The following is a 21,630-nucleotide window of genomic DNA, read 5'->3' on the forward strand; positions in this document are numbered from 1 at the left end:
AGGTCAGTCAACTTTATAAATCCCGATTGGGAAGTTGAACTGGTCGGTAAAATAGGGACAGTTGGGGTTTTTGATGTCCCTTCGAGTGCTGGGTCGTTCGAAGGTGAATTATTCCCACGGAAGCCAGGAGGAACCTGATTTTGCTTGTCCGCTGCACTCGATTTTTTAGGCATGCTAACAGAGGGTATAACCGGAGGGGCTTGTCCTTGAACTTTGGGAGTGGTCACATTTTTGCGCCGGGGATTCCCTTGGAAGATGTACGGTGTTCCCTCGTTAGCTGTATCCGCTTCCATTTCGTCAACTGGCAGCGAAGCGAAGACATTGTTTGCGGTTAAAGGTTGTTGCTGTTGGGCCAATGGAGAAGCGCCCTTCAAAATTTCCGCAAAAGTGCGCTTCGAGCGTTCCTTTAAAGAGCGCTTCTGCTTCTCCCAGCGACTCTTGTAAGTTTCACAAGCCAAGAGCACGTGCGGATTTCCTCCGCAATATGGACACTTTTGCTCAATCGCACTGCAGGATTTGTCCACATGTTGCTCTCCGCAAGTGGCACAGCGCTCCTTGTTGGCGCAGTAGGCTGCTGTGTGACCAACTGACTTGCATTTCAGGCAAGTCATGGGCTTTGGCACGAAGAGTCGCGGCGGTAGCCTCAATTTGTCCACCATAACGTAGTCAGGGAGGGCGGAGCCAGCAAAAGTGACTCTAAACGAGTCGGACGGCGTAAATTTCGATTCTTTCCCTTCCTGGGAGACTTTGCCGAGTTGTCGGCATTCTAAGATTTTAACCTTAATCAAAGGCAGCTTTTTAAATCTGCCATCTCCTTCCATAATTGATTTGCACGTCAGACCCGTTTCGGTTATCACCCCCGAGATTTCTACGTCATGGGAAGGCACGTAGACACGATATTCCAGGGTAAACCTCTGGTCGACGACAATACCGTTTGCGTCTTTCCGATCAGCCACGACAACACGCAGTTTGGTCGGTCTAACCTTCGTAATTTCTGTCACGGAGGAGTATCTTGCCAGATCTTTCATGATCTGAATAACATTAAGTGCTTTTCCGTTTGGCTTAGGCCTGAAGAAAACAACCCACGGACCAGTTCCAGGTGCATCTTCAGGATAGACCTTGACACGTGGAGAGAAGACAACAGGAGGAGAAGGAGATGACGAGGATTGAAGGGGATCGGGGACAACAGGATGGGGAGGCGAAATCTGAGCTGGGGTAGGAGCGAGGGGGGTTGGAGAGGAAATATTTGCAGGTTTTTTAGAGGGGGGCTTGCTAGAGTTAGCAGACTCGTCCCCGGACGAAACATCCTCTGATGTAGGAACGCGTTTAAGTGTCTTCGCTGTTCCTTTATTTGTTTTTTCAACCAGAGGGGAGTCATCATCAGAGATCTCCATATCTGGAGATCCTCCCCCTCCTTCTGCCATTCCGTAATTGGTACCTCTAATCACAATGCACCCAGTGCTGATGAACTGGCAACGGCTGCTTGCTTCTCAATCGGAGCGCTTGAGCGCTCGGCACTATCACACACCACTAAGAAGTGATGCTCTCCTTCACACTGCTGTAAGTGAACAGCGAATCGCGCTGGTATTGTGTGCGTGCAACTGAGCACCGATGTCCGACTTCGATTGCGATGGCGACAAATCGGCGAAAACTGAAAGCCGGCTGGCCTTGCCAGGCTTTGATGATTCTGCTTTTCTCACTAATTCCGAGTTCACACTGCGTTTTACGATATCTCGAACAGTTCGAAAACGCGCGAAAAAAGCACACCCGGGCGATAAAAAAAAATAACAGCCAACGGTAACCGAAAACAATGCTTTAACGGAGACGCTCACAGCACATGACCGGTTACTCGAAGCTTATGCCGAAGAATGATGTTCAATCTTGATTCATATAATTTGCTCTGAGATCTCTTCCATGGACTAACACTGCTGGTCTACTACCGTATAAGGATCGCTGCCGCCTGCTTGGAGTAGAAACTCTGCATCAAAGACGTAGCTCAGTCAGAGCTTTATTTGTCGCAAAAATATTGCTAGGAGAAACGGATTCCTCCCACATTCTTGGGTAGGTTAATTTGAATGCACCGGCTGTGGTTCTTCGATCAAGGAAATTCCTGCGACTGGATTTCAGGCGAACCGAATACGGGAGAAATTGAAAAATTGTATCGAAAAGTCGTGAATTTAACCATGAGTTTTATTTCTCGATGGGACGAAAATCCGGACAATTGGATTGATAGTTTTTTCAGTGAAATCGATCTTGTTCTCCTCATACCACTTAACGTCATCTCGGCTGTAATGGAAACTTGCCAGGTCAGGCTAGAACTTCACCGGCCCTTTGTGTGATCGATTGATTGGCTAAATCCTGTTCTGAAGACACTCCTCCTTGTGAACTTTTCCATTCATTATAGACCAAATAGTTCAGGATTGCAAATGGGACACACCATCAAAAAAAAACAAAACAAAAAGACAACTGCAACTTGATTCGTTCCGGTTTTTGCCCGGAATACATCCATTCGACAAAAAGAAAAAGTTAAGGGAGGACCCCTGTCTGGTTGGTCGAAAAATAATGAATTTTAGTGATTTTTTTTTCCGAACGTTGGGAATGATGTGAAGTGTTCGGGTATTTTGGTTATATTTTAAGGTATACTTGAAGGTGTATTTACTAGTCACTACTTTATACCATCGCGAAAGAAGCGTTCATCTTTTGAAGCCAAGAATGAATCCAATATCATACAATAGAGTAGTGCGGGGCGAAAGTGCGCATTTGCCTGTTTGAAGCAAACGAGCATAAAATTTCGACAACAGTGTAGTCGTTTGATACATTATAAAAAACATATAAAAAAAGATACATTTCATGAAAGTAGCAAAAAGTTATGAGGTAAAAAGAGTTTTGCGATGTTTTGATCTAATTTTTGCAGTTTTGGAGATGACGATTCACTTACCTAGGATAACTGGAAAGTTCAAAACTACACTGTCAAGGAAATCTTCATTCTATAGTAGATGATAGTGCGTATTCGTTTTTGTGAAAAAGTTCAAGAGCTTTTTTTAAAAATTCGATTAGTTCAAAAATTGCTTGTGAGGCAAAGGTGCGCAGTGGCTGTGGGGTAAAAGCTCGCACTAGCGTTTTGATCTGAAAAAAAAAATTATAAAATGTTTTCAACCAAATTTTTAACGGTACCCACAAGAAGAAAACTGATTTGAAGAAATGCACTCCAGAAATGCTCAAATGACCCGACAAAGGCTTCGGGAGGGAGTCTCGAAGTGTCGGATTGCGGCAGACCTCGGTATTTCTGAATCAACTCTGAGGAAGAGTCTCATATCAGAAAGTGATTTATGATTTGAATCTTCTTTTATTGTCAGTTCTACTTCTGTTGGAATGTGTCAGCGAGCACCTAGTGCGGTTCAGATAGGTATTTATGAGTGAGCAGTCTGAGGATCTACAGGCCACTGGACAAAGTTTTCTATCGTATGACTCTCAAAGATGTACGGCGCATGACGTTCGATTTTTCGGAAGCCAACAACCTCCAGCACGAATTCAACAAAGTTGCAAAACTAGCGGGAAGAAATTGGGCTTCTGGCTTCATGTGGAACCACCATCTGTCTCTTCGAACCCCACGAACCCCAACAGCGCTCCAAGGCAACGCGTCGGAATCCTCAGAACCAAAATCCAAGATGAGAAATAAAAATAAACAATTGCTTAAAAATAATTCAAAATGAATTTCAAATGAAAAATGTTTTTATTTTCACCATGTATTCAATTCAATAACGGTTATGTTTCGTTTATGTTTATGTTTTCACAATGAACTTCAAATCAATATTGTTTTTTTTTCAACAGTGAGTTTCAAAAAAATCAAGTGAAGGTAACTATGTATTTATAAACTTGATCTATATATAAATAAAAATGATTTGGTGTCCGTCCCTCACGATTTAACTCAAGAACGGAGCCACGTATTGAAACAGTCAATATCAGGATTGATGCGTCTTAGTCTGCATCAGGTTTATATGTCAAAAAAGAAATTATATACCACGAGTATAGAAGTTCGCTGGGTCAACTAGTTTATTAATAAAAACGTATTCTGTTTCAAATGTTGGACATTTTCGAATATCTTATATTGTCAGTCTCCATCCTCCCAAAAAATTTTACGTGGTGTGTTCGATTATAACACCCCTTCTTCTCCACCCATAAAAAACACAGAACACCCCCCCCCCTCCTGCCTACTGGACGGTGCCTACTACTATGACTCTACATTCCATTGAGATTAAATCTGATTCACTACTCTTCGTGCCTACACTCTCTAGTAATGATCCTTCTCCTGCTTCTGATGATAAAGCATTTAATTTTGGTATAATAACAGAATAATAGATAACAGAAGTTCAATTCAATAAGTGCGCACCTTTGCCCCCACTATGGGACAAAGGTGCGCATTTGTCTTTTTGTATCAAAATAGGTATTTGTCCAATTACAAACACTACTCAAGAAATGCTTGTACTACGTTTCGAAGGTAATAAATATAGTTACAATTTGATAAGCAAACGGAATTTTATTTGCTTTTATTTCAAGAGTTATTGGATGACAATAGTTAGGTACGCACCTTTGTCCCGCATTACTCTACTAGTGTTGGTTCTGGAGTAAAGCGTATTCCACTAAAAGCGTTCTGTTTGGATCGAGACGAATGGTAATCGGATGGAGCATGCTCTAAGCCAGAGGTTCTCAGAGCGATCGATATCGTTTTCCCAGGGATCAACATGGAGGAAAACTGATTTGGGGGTAAACGCGATCTAAAAATCGATCCCCATTAATTAACACAAGCTTTTGAAACTTTCAAGATACTGTATAATTTGTGTTTCGTGAATCAACTTATTATAAGAAAGACTAATGTCTTAGTAGAAAGTATTATTATTATTAACTATATATATAAAACAGGATTTCTGTCTGTCTTTCTGATTCTTATGAACTCGGAAATTACTGAACCGATCGACGTAAAAATTTGTATGTAGGGTTTTTTGAGGCCAGGTAAGGTTCTTATGATAGTTCGAGACCCCTCTCCCCTCTTTAAGGGGAGGGGGGCGTGTCGGGTTGTTCTACCATACAATGAAACACAAATTCCCATAAGTTAACATAACTCGAGAACTAATCAAGCAAATGGAGACAAATTTGACATGTGAAGGTTTTAGGGAACACAAAACGTTTATATGATAGTTCGACACTGTTCCTTCCTCTTTAAGGGCGTGGTACACTATGAACATCAATACCATATTCTATTTTTATTAAAAAACCGGTTCACTTTTGTAGAAGCTATTATAATTTGTTGCGTGAGCGTTTAACCTGAAAGACCCTGTTTACCGGTTTGTAAACTGGTGGTAATTCTACAAGTTTTTATAGTGGACCGATTTCAACCAATGATTTTTTTGCGTAATCTTGAATGTATTTACTGTCATCATACGTAGTATTTTTTAAAAATATTTATTTTTGACGAAATGGTGACATTTTTTTCCAATTTTGCGGTTTGGATTCAAAAATCGAGACAAATGCATGCACCAAAATTTTATTTTTAACACTAGAATCACCGACGTTTGATGTATACCTAATTCTACCGCACCCGTCAAATTGACGGATTTCTGATAAGCGCTTTTGTTGTATTTTTGACTTAGTTTATGTTAATAAATGAATGTGATTTAACAAAAATAACATTTAATATAACAATTTATATGTTTATAATAAAAAAAATAAACAAAAACGGTTTATATTTACATTTATATGTCTACAAGAACATGTTATTCTGGATGAAGACTTGCCACAAACGTATTTGTTGCATGTATTGCAAGTATACATCGCTCTGTTTTTGTTGCACAATTGTATTTGGCAAGATTTTCGTTCTTGAGGTCTTATAGTTGAGTTTTCTGTAGTACAATCCATTGCTTTGTTTGGTTGTTTCTTGGAGGAAGCTTGTTCTCTGCAGCACTTGTATTCATTGGAAAGTTCTTCTGCCAATTGAAAAAAGAATTGATTCCTGGCTATGTTCCCATCACAAGTCTCTTTGTATAAAATCCACGAATTGATTGCTGCCAAGTCCAAAATATTGTAGAACACTTGCAATGGCCATCTACGAGACCCTGCTGTTACGCTATATTAGCGTGCCATCTGGTCAACTACATCTACTCCAAACTTGGTTTTATTGTAAAACGATACAATTTCAGGTATTTGTTTTCCATTGGAATCTATCTTTACGGATCTGTGCTTAGAGCTGAGAAGCAGTACTTTTTTGCGAGGTTTACTTTTATAAATTGTCAGAATAATATTATCTGATTTGTAGAGTTTTGTAGAGTAAAGAGCCATGTTATTTTTCACCACTTTAGCTGTTCCTGACAATTCTATTCTATTTGATCGCACAGTTCAAACAAGACTTGTTTTTTTTGCGAGTTCCATATTTGTAAAAAAAAATATCTGTAGTGATATTTCTTCCACAGTTCACATAATTGCTTGGTAGATTCAATACTACAAATTCGCTCAATGGTACCCCTGATGGTCTAAGTTCCTCTTTACCTAAGTAGGGGAAACCATTTATAAGGTATTAACTCATCATGTCTACAGCTAACCAAAATTTGATACCGAACTTGTCCGATTTATTTGGCATATACTGCGGAAATCTGCAACTTGCCTTTGTAGGAAATAGTTGCTCGTCTATTGTCTTATTTTGATCAGGTTTGTAATAAGCTTGGCTGTTCTCAATGAATGATTTCCATGTTTCAGAAACTAATCCAAATTTATCAGTTTGTAATCGAGCATTCCGTTCGCTTTTTTGTCGAAACGAATGAATCTCATGATTTCTGAAAATCGATTTCTGTACATCGTTTCGTGAAAAAAGAAGGTCCCAATTTTTTGGATACAAAAATACACGTTACAATAATGGAATAAAATTCTCATTTTTTTAATCTCTTGGTTTTGCAAACTCAAAGATAAAAGAGTCTGTCTTTTACTCTCAGTTAGACTCCTATTCAATACCATCCTGTGGAGAAGCCTTATTTACTCTTTTATAATAATTTTGTTATCATAGAGTGATCATACTTTATCTATTGTTTACAGTCTGAATTTCCTAACTACTCCGAACTCCAAACATATCGGACAACTATTGTGCGCATACTGCACGAAATTGCATGTCTAATTAAATGCAAATATGTATTGATTTCCACCATTCCATGGATGATGCATAGATTGTTATAAACTTTGAAATTGCCAGATCCGTCAATTTGACAGGTCTCGGTAGAAATAGGTATAGGTGGTACTGATTATGGAAGTCAAAGCCGATAAACAAAAATTGAATATGAATAAAAAACTACTCATGAAAAGTCATCATAAAATGTTAGAACAACACGTAAAAACTATAAAAAACTAGCTAACCCGGCAAACTTCGTCCCGCCCATTTACTTGATTAATTCTCGAGTAATGCAGAAATTTGTGTTTATTTGTATGGCAGCCACCCCTAAGAGAGGGGGGGAGGGGTATCTAACCACCATAGAAACATTCATTGCACCCTAAAGTTTCCATATGCCTAATTTGGTTTAATTTGCTTGATTAATTCTCGGGTAATGCAAAAATTTGTGTTTCATTTGTACGGCAGCCCCCTCTAAGAGAGGGAGAAGGAGTATCTTAACACCATAGAAACATTTATTGCATCCTAAAACCTCCACATGCCAAATTTGGTTTCATTTGATTGATTAATTCTCGAGTAATGCAGAAATTTGTGTTTCATTTGTATGGCAGCCCCCCCTTTGAGTGGGGGAAGGACTGTCTAACCATCATAGAAACATTTATTACACCCTAAAACTTTCACATGCCAACTTTGGTTTCATTTGCTTGGTTAATTTCCGAGTAATGCAGAAATTTGTGTTTCATTTGTATGGCAGCCCCCCCCCCCCTTAGAGTAGGGGTCTCAAAATTTCACGAAAACCTTCCCCGGCCCCAAAAACCCCTACATGCCAATTTTCATGTCGATCGGTTCAGTAGTTTCCGAGTCTATAAGAATCAGACAGACAGACAGACATCACTCCATTTATATATATATATATATATATATATATATATATATATATATATATATATATATATATATATATATATATATATATATATATATATATATAGATTTGTGACCATGAAATTTGAAATCCGTCAAATTGACGGTTTCGGTAGTTCTAGTGTAAAATTTCAAACAAAAAATCCTACGTACTATGACAGAAAATTTAGTGGAGAATCTGGGAAAAATCGGATGGACCGTTCCGGAGGTGGAACTCCCATCAATTTGCAAAACTTAGTTTCGAGAAAAACGCGTTTTAAATTTTGGATCCGCGCTCCCTACGCAAAGACATAGGTCCACTAATTGGCTTGTAACTTTGGAACGGAGCCAAGACAAAAACTACAGTAAAGTAAACATCCCAGAGAACATTTTAGACAAGAAATTTTTTCCATAGTGTACTACCCCTTTAACGAAAAACATTGCCAACATTCGAGCGATGTAAAACATCGTTCAAAATATCCAAAAATCTTCCGATTGTAAGAAAGTCAACATTAGAAATGCGATAGAAAGTTGGTTAATAATAGGTTTTTTTTTTAAATCGTACTCGACAATTGCGTTGGATTGACGGCGCCAGTGGTTGTATGGTTAGCGTAACAGCCTCACAATCCGATCGGCCTGGGTTCAATCCCAGCTGGCGTCGTTGGGATTTTCTGAGGCGAAAAATCTCTGGTTACGTCTTCCTTCGGAGCGGAAGTAAAAGAAGTTGGCACGGCTCATGAGTTGTTGAGTCTGATAGGTAGGAACAGGTGGAGTCGCCTCCCTGATGTCGGTGATTGGCACTAAAGTGGCGGAAATAGGCCGACGAAAAATAAGCGAAGATAAAAAAAAAAAAAAAAAATTGCGTTGGATTGATTTTAAAGTTAGAAATGGTAGTCATTTAGGTGTCTCTTAAAAAATATTTCATAAATGGTTGTGTGTTTCGTTTGATTTTGTTTCTAATGTGACTGAGCGTAGCTTGATGGAAAGATATCCTCAAATTCAGTATAATTGAATTGAATGTTAATGATATGTGTAATAATCAGTGCTGAAAATATTCACGTTCACGACATTCAAATTCGGCGAATTTCTGCCTTCCTTGTATTGATAAACTACTGCTCAAGCGAGAGTCGATAAATATGAAACAACACTATCAATGAACCCCAGTGGAATGAACATCAACATCAGCTTACCATGAGGTTCATTTTTCATTTGCTTCTTCCTTTTCGTCATGGTATTCGTAAGGTCGAAAATGAAGATCATTGCGTGTTCAATGAAAATCAAAGCATGAAATTCAGCGTCACCAATTGAGAGTGAAATCGATTAATGGTAAAGGATGGCAATTCATCACACAAAATTCTTTTTTTTTGGCGACTTCAGCAATGGAACGACGTTTTATGAATCTATTCACGAGTGCCCGGAAATGGCATACACCACAATTTATATTTGCAATGGGTGACACGTATTCAATAAAAATTCACTGCAAGCGATGAAGATCAACTTAACGTTCGTGATAATCACCTGAAATTATTGACAGTAATGAAAGTGACTGAATGCAAGCTTTCCGAAATTCGTTCATGCTGTTTTCGATCAATATACCAGACATAGTTCGCGCGTCTCGACTCTTATGTTATGCTCATTATGACAGATACGGTGTTGAGTTTCAACAGAAGAGAATTCATCCGATACTGGGAAAAATCTAATTCCTTCATTCGTGAATAAATTTTGATAATTTTTGGCACTGGTAATAATAACATTCCTGCTTCGCTTCACTACTAATCCGCTAGATGTACATTTAATCTTTCTTTCATTTCTCACTCTTATCTTGGGTAACTCTGTTTCAAAACAATTTTACATTTGGCCACAGTACAACGGTACACAATGAAATCCTATTTACCTTCATGACACAGCCTTTTCTTCATCTCTCTGAAAGCAGCACAATATTTCTTTTTGGAGATACCACATGTTACATGCATGACACGAGGCAAACATTCGATTGGATCAATTGGTGGATGGCGATTGTGAAGCCAAACACATATAATTCGATAGCTCTCCCAGAGCTGCAGTCTATTTTTAGACAGATAAGAGGGGGTAAATTTTAGACACAGAACAAATTTGATTATCGTCTCTATGCTATGTGGCATTCCTATCATCGATGGATACAGAAATATGTTGAACATCGAAGAAATGCCAGAGCTTGAGCTTGAGCTTGGGTAGACTGTACAATTGGTAGTTGCTCTCCGTGATTGACCTGAACCAACCAAATTGCACAAAGAACACACAGAATGACGCTTGGGACTAGCAAATCATTCTCGTTGTGCAATTTTCGGTGATTCGAGCTTTAAATAGTCAATAACTACGCCGGCCACGTCCTTACAGTTACCGTGGGAAGGAAAGGAATGTTAGTATGATATTCGCCGCCGGAAGGCCAGAAGGGTCGTCTTTATAGCGTGGTTCCCTAGCGAATATCATGGAAGGGATAGTTGTTAGTGGGAAGAGGTCAGAATCAGGATTCACTGTGGTAAGTGATGTGATTATGTAAACGCGAACTCATATTTTAACACGCGGAAGAGGTCTTTAGGTATCCTGAGAAGGAAAACTTGTAATAATGATTTCTCGCACGCAATCGTTGTCGAAATTCAATCGCAACTGAGAAGATTTAACTGTAAGAAACCTGAGAAGGTAACCAAGAGAACTCCTCTCAAACCAATCGGACCAGCGCGTAGTGTTTAACCCCAATCGCGGCGACGGATTGTTTACTTTGGGAAACCTGAGAAGGTAACCGGGAGAATTCCTCTACTATCAATCAACCCGTCGATGTGTAATATATTACGATATATTCCGTAATTTATCATGCGAATGCTTTATAAAACTTCAATCAAGGTGTAGAATTATCTTTGGGAAGCCTGAGAAGGTAACCGTGAGGACTCACCTAGAAACAATCGTCCTACATTTTAAATAAATTCACACACTGCATTAGCTATTACACTTAAAGTTTACATATTTATAATTAAATTATAATTTTTGAAAAAGAAGTTTATAAATTTTTATAATAGTTCGCGCGTGGTTATATCCCATATATGATTGCGATCTAGTTGATAGGAGCAATAAGAAATATAGGATATCATAGTAAACGGTGAGTATGTATAACCTAAATGGGATCATTCTAACGTTGCTCAATTCTTCAATTTCATGGAAAATGGGTTTCCCTTTTCCCAACCTAATATGAAATATATTGAACCCAAAGGCAATGAAAGGAAACTCACAATTTTAATGGAACCTTGATGCACCTCGGTGCGAAAGTGCGGCCGCACGAATCGCCTCAAATCGCGAGAAATAAACAGCTACACAGATCTGCAGCGGTGTGGCTGCCAGTGTGAACCAAATCCCACCTCCTCCACCACACTAAGCGAAAAAAAAGCCTGCCTCCCTTCGTCAGTCATCGTACAATCAAATGCTCGTATGTATTCCGATTCCAAACAACTGCACTCAAGGCTACGGTGACAGTGGATCCGAGCACTCACGAAAACCCGACTGCACAAATGACGAAAAGAAACAAACCACTCTGCCAGCCAGAAGAAGGCGAGCCCGAACAAAGCGAGGGAAACCAATGCACTCAAATCAATTCAATTCCATGCAGCAGCAACCTCACGACCGCACACCACTCCTACAGCCACATTCTCGCACACAGCCGCATCCTCCACCACACCACCCAGTATGATGCATATGTGCGAGAGAGAAAGGAACTTTGCTTGAGAAGAGAATAGAGAACTTAAGAAGAATAACTTCATTTAGCTCCAAAAAAAAAAACACTCTCCTAACACATATACACACACGTCAATGAGAATGAGAATGGGAATTTCAAACCTTCCTATGAAATACCGTTCAAGCCATTGAAAAGAAAAAACTTTCTCGCGATGGGTCATCGCATAACACCTGCAGATCCTCTCACGGTGATATATTCACTGCGGCACACATACACACACAAAAACACTGCAAGAAACCGAAATTGCTAAAGCTTATTTATAATAACGACTTTTAGTAAAAAAAAACGAAAAACCACTTTTAGCCTTTTTAAATTTCACTTTTTCGAAGACACTCACGAAACCGACATTTTATAATTTCCCCGCACGGCGGACAATATCGAAACAAGTTTGAACACGATGCACGACAAAAAAAAAGAACCTAGTGCGGAGCGAACCAAACAGGTTACACCCGACGACTGCCCGATCGGGACTCCCTGAACATCGAAGAAATGCCAGATAGAGAGAACTCAATACTGAAGGTTTTTTTTTTGGCAGAGGCCGTGACTAGAGTTCACACAGCGCATTTCATTAATGTTAATCTGACACAGTGTCACAAATCAGGAATGCGGCTGTCAAAGCAGTGTCGCCAAACATCGCTTCTGTATTCCTGGATTTATATTCTGCTTTTGACGTGGGACTACGTCTAACCGGAGTATATGGGGGGTAAAATGAAAACCTAAACACAGAACATGCAGGAAAAAATGAAAGATTCCGAATGCTTATAACTCGAACATTTCTTACTGGAACGAAAAGATGTTTGCATCAATTGATAGGGAATATTTCTACGCTTCTATCGCAATCAATAAAATGTTATTTCTCATTAGATAAACAATTGAATAGCTGTAAAATGTTATGCGCTATCTAAACGCCCTAACTTTCTCATTCTGATTGTCCCGATCTACGGTTTCCCTAACACAGCCATCAAAACCAAGCAGCCTTGGGAAAATCAGCATTGTAAATACGTGGAGCCGATCTGGCGTGGAGGTAACATCCATACTTCTCACGCTCAAGATCACGAGTTCAATTCTCACTCCCGACATTCTTCCAAAATGGAAGGTAAAAGTGACGAACCAGCCAGAAGCGTTGAAAGTCACTATAATACAGAAAAAAAAAAAAAAAAAAAGCATTGTAAATACATGAAAGTATGGGGACTTTTGTTCTCACCGAAATGTATTCCCTAACACAGACTTCAAAATCAAGATGTCTGTTGAAATAGGCTCAGCAAATAAATGCAAACTGCGAGTACTTTTGTACTCGCTTGCCTTTGTGCAAGTGCCTGAAGTTCATCAAATCAAGCAAATTCGCTGTTCGAGAAATACGTGCACTTGAGAGATGCAAACTTCAGAAGGAAACGTAAAATAAAATAATCGTTTGATAATTCTTCCGTTCACATATTTTGTCCTAGGCATCATACCAAACATAAAAGGACTGTCATTAAATTTACTTGTAACGAAGAACATAATCTATCACAATGCATGTATTGACCTTATATGGAATTATACAATATTTTTACTCACAAAGCAAATATATTCAATTCAATTGAATTCAAAAATTTAATCAATGCAAACGAATCATTGCTACGCTAAGGTAGTCCCACGTCAACCTTGCGGTTATATCATAGATATAACCCACCCATTTTTTTTCTAATTATAATCAATTTGATTCAAAGAACAGCAGATTGTCATGAGTCATGTTTTTTTGGGCAGATCATCGTCATCGTTAACACATTAAAAATAATTGTATGTTCCAATAAGACACACTAGAGAATAATTGAAACCAACTTTGAGCTGAATGTTTGTTAAATCAGTTAAAATAGCATAGCTTCGCTTTTCGCCTTGTGAAACATTTCCCGTTCAGTCGCATATAAAAACTCCTTAACTAGACGCCCCCGATTGCCCGGGTTTGTCTTGCTCAAATACGACCTACCGGGACCGGTCTGTAGCCAAGAGCCAAAGGTTGACACAGTGCTAACAGCCTTCATGCGTAGAATGACAGGAACGTTTGTCATCGCCGTTTGCACACTCGCGCATACACACACCACACCCCGTGTAGGTTCACAAGCATCCCAACGCCACCGGCGGAGTGTATTGGACTAATTCACCCAGCAGCTGAGAAAAGTCAAGCGACAATATTAGTACTGTGCGGGAAAAGGCCAGGACTCCCCCTCGTGCCCTCAAACTCTGTTGTAATAATCCCAAAACACGACAGATCCAGCTCCAGGGGATTTGATCTGAGCATGATGCATCCCCAAGCTCTCCGGACTCGTGAAAACAAACATTGTAGATTTTTTCCCTTGATTGTCGGTACGATCCTCTAAGCCCTACTTCCCCAAACCAAAATCAACAAAAGCGCTGCTCCCGTTCAGTGCTCGAAAAGGAAAACTGCGATGTGTCGTATAAAGCCTTCGTATTATTTTTGTATTATTTCCATGCATTATCTCCTCTTACCTTTTTTTTCGGGTGCAGAGCTACCGAGAGCAGCTAGATTGAGGATACGAGCAGCGCACCCGCGGGTCACGACCACAGCAGGTTCACCCATTGTGTGCTCAATACCCAGCTCCAACTCCATAGAGACCCATCTCCCGCCCCACCGTGTTTCCCAGTGCTCACCAGGGACTACGCGTTACTGTCGTTGTCCCCCCCGAAGAAGTCCTTTTCCATGCCTTTCTCATCAATTTCCGGAATTGCGGCCAGGATCACCAAAAGGCGACGGGGAGCGTGTGTAGTAGTATTTATAGAGAACGGATGCGAGTGGGGAACGAACAATTTTTCTATTTTGCGGCTCCAGCCACTGTCATCTTTCCACACTATTTTCATCTGACGCTGCCCGTACCCAGCCCCTTATGGATAAAATATTTCGCCATAATGTGGGGAATAACGGTGTGGTTGGCGGTGTAGCAAACGTTCTGAGCTTGGGGATGTTTTCGATGTGGAATTATCTTGGAAGGCAGTCATATATTTAAGAGGGAATTGATGGATTAGTTTTATAAACCAAAGAACTTGAATAATATTTCAGGTTGCTTCTTTAAATCCACCTCATGTTTTTGGTATTTTTTTCAAATCGTTGTGAAAAGTTCATCTACAGCCATTCCATGCCAAACCGATATAGTGGTTCTCAGATTTTCGTGAAAAGTGGTAGTTTTGTAGTTTTTTTCATCAGAGTGACCATTTCCATTTGAGGATTGTCCGAAAAATCAACTTTTTCCATTTTCCAATCATGACTTTTTTCAAAAATTCATAACTTTTGAACTACTAGACCGATTCAGATGCTCGATATATCAAATTAAAGCCAATACCCTGGTCTTTATTGAAAAAAAATATTATATCGTTTTTTATTGTTTTAATAGTCTCGGGACCAAGGGCGCTATATTATTTAATATTTTTCCTGAAAAGCTGAGGATTTTTCATGTAACATATGTCGAAATCAGAGAGGCTTTTTTTCGTTTTTGAGTTATGATTTTTCAAAGTTAACCGATGGTCCAAAAAAATAATTTTTCCCTTTTTTTCCAAAAATGACTTTGTTCAAAAATGTATTACTTTTGAACTACTAGACCGATTCAGATGATCGACATATCATATTAAAGCCTACTAGCTAGCCTTTATTGAAAAAATAACACACTTGCCAATTTATTGTATTATAGTCACATACACCGTCTAGTCGCATAGAAATATTGAACGAGAAACTGAAAACATGTTAACTTTGAAAAATCATAACACCTTAAAAATCATAACAACATAAAAACGAAAAATAACACCTCTCTGGTATTCGGATATATTATGTGAAAAAACCTCAGCTTTCCAGAACAAAATAAAAAAAAAATATATAGCACCTCTGGTCCCGAGACCATGAAAACTATAAAATACAAAGACAATCAATAATAACGAAAACATAATTCAAATTTTCTGCAACTGTAGTATTTTTCCAAAAAGACATATCAAAAGGCTTATTGGCTGTTAATTTGATATGTCGAACATCTGAATTGGTCCAGTGGTTCGAAAGTTATGATTTTTTGAAAAAAGTAGTTTTAGGCAAAAAATGCGAAAAAATTGATTTTTCGGACCACCCTAAAATGGAAATGGTCACCCTAACAAAAAAAATAAAAAACGGGTCTAATAATTTGCAATAAAGAACAAAACTACCGCTTTTCATGAAAATCTGTGAACCACTATAACGGTTTGGCATGGAATGGCTGTATATTTATATGATGTCTTTTTTATTTTTCTTATTCTCCTTGGATAGAATGATATGCACACTTTCTTGATTTTTAACCTGACCACTCCTCAGAAAAATCAATGTAGTCGGTCATAAGCAGGGTTGCCACATTTTCATCTGTACTTTTTCTTCCAGAAAACTGTGCCATCGGAAATATTCGTTGCAGAAAAAAAATACTCATTCATTTCCTACATGTTATTAACATTTACTTACTACAAATGCTACGTTTGCTGTAATGTACATTAACACGAATCACTCGTGCTTTAGACGATTTTCTATCTGTCGCTACAATGCACAATGGTCCAGGAGCTGTATTGAGGTGGAAATTAGCATTTAGAGCTCGACAGTTATTCTCTAGACAAAAACTGTCTTCGACAAAGTTATTACATACGATAGAGCGCTCATTTTTATGTTATCAAAAATAGGGTGACCAAAATTGTCGATGAAATAAAAAATCTAACTTTCTTATCTCTATAGATAGATGTAAACATAGTTTAACAATGTTATAGTCCTAGTTATTTGAGACATTTTTGTGAAACAAAGTTTTTTTCTATCTCGTGAAATAACCGATACAGCGCCTTTTTTCTAAGTTACGTTAGGGCCACCATGAAAAAAAATGTTTTTTTTGCTCTAACTTTTATATATCAAATTCTACATACAAACTGTCTTCGGAAGACTTTTAGAGCTTACTAATACAAATATTTTGCGATGCATAACTTGTCAATATCTCAACACTTTGAGTGAAGTTATTGATATTTCTTTCAAAAAAATAAGCGCTCTTCAATTGCTTGTCATTCTTTCTGGGGCAAATATAAACAAAGTTTATTGACGGAATTTGAAAGAGCATATTTCAATCTACATGATGTGTGATTATAAATACTATGTTATTTTTTGTGTTTAAGTAAATTTAAATTGAAATTATGGGTTTTTGGGTAAAAAAAAACATCAACAACTTCAAGTAGGATTAAGATATTGACATGTTCTGTATCGCAAAATTTTGGAATTGATAAGCTCTAAAATTCGTACGAAGACAGTTTTGATGTAGAATTTGAAATATAAAAGTTAAAGCAAGAAAAACCGTTGTTTCATGGTCACCCTGATGAAACATAAAAAAAAGGCGCTAAATTGATTATATTAAAAGATACACGAAATAAACGTTCTACGAAATTGTTTAAAATGAATGGGGCTACAACATTGTTGAACTATGTTTATCTCTATCTATAAAGATAATAAAGTTAGATTTTTTATTTCATCGACAATTTTGGTCACCCTATTTTTGATAACATAAAAATGAACGCTCTATCATATGTAACAATTTTGTTGAAGACAGTTTTTGTCTAAAGAACAAATATCTCGCACAAAGTGGTTTTTGGCGCTTTCTATCTAAGTTGCATTAGGGTGACCATGGAAAAACGTTTTTTTTTTGCTTTCACTTTTATATTTCAAATTCTACATCAAAACTGTCTTCGTATGGCTTTTAAGCTTATCAATACCAACATTTTGCGATGCAGAACTTGTCAATATATTAATCCTACTTAAAGTTATTGATGTTTTTTTACCCGAAAACTCATGATTTCAATTTTAATTTACTCAAACACAAAAAATAACATAGTTATGAAAATCACATATTATATAGAGTAAAATTTGTTCTTACAAATTTCGTCAACAAACTTTTTTTACGTTTGCCCCAGACAGAACGTGAAACAAATGAAAAGAGCTCGTTTTTTGGGAAAAATATCAATAACTTTAAGTGAAGTTGAGGTGTTAACAAGTTCTGCATCGCAAAATGTTTGTATTATTAAGTTCTAAAAGTCTTCCGAAGACCGTTTGAATGTAGAATTTGACATATAAAAGTAAGAGCAGAAAAACAATTTTTTCATGGTGACCCTAACGTAACTTAGAAAAAAGGCGTTTTATCGGTTATTTTAAGAGATAGAAAAAAACATTGTTCTACAAAGATGTTTCAAATAACTAGGACTACAACATTTTCGAACTATGTTTACCGCTATCTATAAAGATAAGAAAGTTATATTTTTTATTTTATCGACAATTTTGGTCACCCTATTTTTGATAAGATAAAAATGAGCGCTCTATTGTATGTAACAACTTTGTCGAAGACAGTTTTTGTCTAAAGAATAACTGTCGAGCTCTAAATGCTAATTTCCATTTAAATACATCTCCTGGACCATTGTGTAATGTTCATTCAAATCTATTGATCCTAAAAGTGCGCTAATTGTGTTGTTGTTGGGCCTATTTTGAAGATTATTCTTGTTCTGATTACAATCAGAAAAAAACCTATGTCGAGCAGTGAGGCATTGAGTTTCTTCTGCTGCCATACCAACATAGATATTCTTGTCGCTTTTCAAATGATCTTCATATTCAGTATCATTGGATATTGATACAATGTTAGATATTTCAACTCTTCATGTAGCATCGTGAATTCAGATTTGATCTGGGGCAAAACATACTGCAAAAACCAACAGACGTTACGTCATTGAATCTTTGAGGGCAGTCAGTATTCTGCAAGTAGTCTAATTCGTGTCACAGTTATACTGAAATCTTTTTCATTTGTACTATTTTTTTTCAAAAATCTCTATCTCAATAGCTACCATCCAAATATTTGTTGGACAGAAAAAACAGTTGAAAAAATAGTACTCAAGCCTCAAATTGCTCATCTGTTTGAAGATTATTATACACACTTTGATTTTGACTATATCAGTTATTCAAAGTTCCGATGCTGTTTGATCAAATGTTTAGAATTTGTCGATTTAGATGTTCAGTTTTATTATTGCTATAATCAGAAAAAAATAATTCGACAGTTTCCGAGGAGTGCGGCATAGTAAGAATACAGGTCGGAATCCATTATATACAGACTCGATTACATAGGGTTGGGGAAAAAGAAATGTCGTATTTCTGATCGAAATTTGACACTTTATTTAACATACTCAAAATTAAAAAAAAATCAAATATGCGCAACTTCATTATCCCCCTCCTTATTTGCAAAAAACTCAGACAGCCAGTTTCGCAAGCCCCTTTTGAGGCCAACTTAGTATCACCAAGAGCGTTTTGCATGGCCCGGAAGAGATGATAATCACAGCCAGGTCCGGACTATACGGTGCGTGCAATAGGACATCCCATCCGAGTTCTCGTAGCTTCTGGCGGGTCATCAAAGATGTGTGAGGCCGAGCGTTGTCTTGGTGGAAAACAACACCATTCCTATTGATCATTTCTGGCCGCTTCTGGTCAATCGCCTGCTTCAAACGGTCAAGCTGCTCACAGTAGAGAACCGAGTTGAGGGTCTGGCCATAGTTGAGCAGCTCATAGTGGATGATTCCCTTCCAATACCACCAAACACACAGTAAAACCTTCCTGGCCGTCAATCATGGCTTGACGATGGTTTGGGCCGGCTCACCGCGCTTCGACCACGACTTTTTCCGCTTTGGGTTGTCGTACGTGATCCACTTTTCATCACCAGTCACCATCTTCTTCAAAAATGGGTCGAGTTCGTTCCGTTTCAGCAGTGCCTCGCAGGCGTTGATTCGGTCTAAAAAAAATTTTTGCGTCAACTCGTGTGGCATCCATACATCCAGCTTTTTTTGGAATCCAATCTTCTGCAAATGGTTCCAAACGGTTTTATGGTCTATACCCAGTTTCTGGCCAACGAGAGAGTGCTCACATGCCGGTCTACTTGGATGATTTTAACGTTTTTATCGGTTTCCACGACGATTGGCCTACCAGTACGGGGTATATCTTCGACAGCCATTACACCAGAACGGAATCGATCAAACCAATGGTGTGCTGTGCGAATCGTTACAGTATCGGGTCCATAAACTACACGAATTTTTTCGTCCGCCTTCGTTTTACCTCGCAGGTAGTAAAAACGTAAAATATGACGAATTTCTTGCTTGGTGGAATTCATCTATGACGCGCTATAACTTGAGACTAAGTACAACACAAGATATGTTTAAGTGTTTCCATATATTGACAATATACGACATTTCTTTTTCCCCAACCCAATATGTGATTCGATTATATACAGTTTGTGAAAAAATATTTTTTTATATTTCAAATATGACTTATTTCAAGAAGAAATGTAACCCTTCAACATAAAGGTGAAATTTAAGTGGCTATTACTAGGGTTACCATATCTACAGAATAATCTGTATTTATACTGATTTTTCAGACTTTTTGAAACCAAGAATCTGTAGATACAGATTACAGATTTTTTTTTGGTTTTCATACAGATTTACAGATTTTTCAAAATAACGATTCAATAATAGTCATCAACATCGTCAAATTTATAATAACTATGCCAATCAATGACACTAAAGCTAAGATTATTATTCAAGATTGAACCTATAAATTTAATCCTTCGCGGTCGTATTGAATTTCGACATGTGTGTCGTACTTGTCGCATTTTTCTACATGATAAAGCAGTGATGTATAACTTTGTGAGATTATGAAAGATGAACAAGATTCCTTCTTTTTTTTTGTAAACTTCTGATAAGTATTTACTAAACAATGTTTTTATGTTTATGTTCATAAAATATTTGCTATAATTCTTCTTCTTGTGATATCCTTCGCACCACAAAATCACAAACATAATTAGTTAGGCGTCTTTCGACTTCTATCTTTTCGTTTTAACATACAGAACAATGCTCTTTACATCTACACAGTGCCGCAATACACGGAGTTTTCCAATAATCCTTTCCTCAAGTATGATGACAACTTCGGTTTTTACTGAGTACCGTTATCTATTATTCATAGTGGCACCGTTTTGTTTAGTTAGTAAGTGAATAAGTGAATAAGACTATAAAATTCGTTTAATAAAAGTTCGAACTGATACATTGTTGCATAAATTATAATATTAGTATACTTCTTCGCTGTGGTGGCTGAAAGTAGACAAGCGACAAAAAGGTTGATACAGATTTCGATACAGATTTTCTGAGGAAAAACACAGATAAAAAGATTTTTTGAGACCAAAAACACAGATTTTATTATGGCATGTACAGTGGTAAAAATCGTGATTTTTGAAGATTTTGCTTGAATTTTCCCCAGGAATTGTTTATATCGATATTGCAGCAATTAAGGAAGATAGAAGTTGGGTGTCAAAGAACAAGCAGTTAGAAACCTTCAATTTAATTGATAGAAACATTCTAGTTTGATATAATTTTTTAGGAAAAAACATATTTTTTTTATTAACCCGTTTATTTTTACAGGCTCAGTTACATAAGTTTAATGGAGCCAAACTCTTAACTATATTTCAACTAGCATATATCAACATATTGTTTCCTTAATTCTATGGAAACCGATTACTCGCGGTCGACTCGAGTTTAGAAGGGACACATTTTCATTAGGAAAAGGATGGGATGTAAGGAGATGTGTTAACACTCACACTCACATTCACATTCTCGTTCACACTGACACTTCACACTCAATTCTTAAAACTATCCTTACATCTAATATGTATTTACAATTTAACTTATTCTAATGTTAGTAGGAAGGGAACCGATAGCTCGCGAAGGACGAAAAGAAGGGGAAAAGGATGTATGAACAATCACACTC

Source organism: Toxorhynchites rutilus, chromosome 2, assembly GCF_029784135.1.
Source record: "Toxorhynchites rutilus septentrionalis strain SRP chromosome 2, ASM2978413v1, whole genome shotgun sequence".
Classification (NCBI taxonomy): Eukaryota; Metazoa; Arthropoda; class Insecta; order Diptera; family Culicidae; genus Toxorhynchites; species Toxorhynchites rutilus.